The sequence below is a fragment of the Cariama cristata genome, unplaced genomic scaffold, assembly GCF_000690535.1.
Source record: "Cariama cristata isolate BGI_N322 unplaced genomic scaffold, ASM69053v1 scaffold21549, whole genome shotgun sequence".
Lineage (NCBI taxonomy): Eukaryota > Metazoa > Chordata > Aves > Cariamiformes > Cariamidae > Cariama > Cariama cristata.
Window position 1 is genome coordinate 15,168 of NW_009636772.1, and position 1,630 is coordinate 16,797.

The following is a 1,630-nucleotide window of genomic DNA, read 5'->3' on the forward strand; positions in this document are numbered from 1 at the left end:
CTGCGGAAGGTGCAAGCGTGAAACCATTCCTTCACGCGTCAGGAAACACCGCTCTTGAGGGGGCCGCTTCACTCCACTCCGTGATTTCCTGCTTACTAACGTCGTGAGATGCAGTGTGTTCAGGTTTAGAGTTTTCTTTTGTAAAATACTATGAAGTGAAATCTTCAAGATACTGCTCAGAATTATAACATTAAATGATCACGCTTTCTGGCATTTGCAAGCAAATTGTCCCTCTAGTGAGCTTGATTGTTCCTAACGCACTGTTATACTTAACAAGTTTTTAAAGTAAAAGTTAAAATCACAGTTTTTTTCTAGAATAATTTGCATGTATGATTTCTCTTTTTGTTTTCACTGCGGAGGTGTAGTTTGTTTATACCTTAGGGAGCCTCATGTGCAGCTTTATATTAAACTAGCAAATTTCAAATGCCCAAATTAATGAAAACTTTTGCTTTCAGAATGAAACTCGAGAATGGTAGTTTGTTATATTTTTTGTGTGTCGTCCTCAGAGTATTATAATGATGGGCTAATCTAAAGGTGAAAGGGAAAGACACTTTTGTATTTTAAAGTGTTACTGGCTGGTTCAGTTTATTATCTGAAGTCTGGGTTGCTTTATTTATTTAGTTTTTCTTTCAAAGAGAATCTTAATTTTCTTTTTTGGTAATTTACAGAGTAATTAAAAAGCATGCATTCAGTTAAAATCTGTATTTATAGTGACTATGTAGTTAGAATATATTTTGGGTTTCTGTAACTTTGCATTGAGTGTTTCAGGATATTAAGTTTATTCCTAAAGAGACAACTGTTGATTTCAGCTTAAAAAAAAAAATATCTTTTTAAGTTTTTGTGCACTTCATCACCAAAAAGATCAAGACGTATATAGAGAACTATTTATTCAAAAGTATATCAGATATGGAGATCAAAGATCCTCTACTTCTAGGTTCATTTAATTAAAACTATTTTTAAAAAATTATTTTATTTAAAACTGTAAAGCTATTTAAAGTCAAAGCAATTTTTAATAAGCAGTTCGTTTAAAATCAGTGGTCTGAATCCCGGTACATCCACTTTGTGCTATCTTCCGAGTGCAAAGGCTCACTCGTATCGGCAGAACTGCCTACAAGAAGATCACAAAGAGGTTGGGCACCACTTTGCCATCATGTAACCGATGAGAAATGGGCGGCCAGGGGTCCTGCGTAACTCGGCCTCCTTACACTCGTGTTGTAACTTGGGGCATCTCTCCAGCCTTCCCAGCCTGTGCCGAGGTACCGCACCTGCGGGGTCCCTCAGGAGTTGAGGGGGCGGCGGGGGCACACACGCACAGGCTGCCCGGCTCCTCGTCTCAGCTGTTCTCTCCTCGGTTGCAACCAAGTGGTTGAATCTGGATCTAATTTCTGTTGGCACTCCTTTATAAAAGGCTGATGGTACTAATTCTTGCTTCATGTGACAACTGTGTAAGCCCAAATGGTTTGCATGGTCTGTAGTACATTATCAAACCGGCAGCTACCAACGTAAGACAATTTGCTTTGCGTTGACCTCCAGGGGTGTGTGGGTAGGCTGGATCTTGGCCCTCCTGTATGCTCTCTTCTCTTCAGGTTGCTGGTGACATCGCTTCCAACCTGAGGGGCTAGGATGTTAC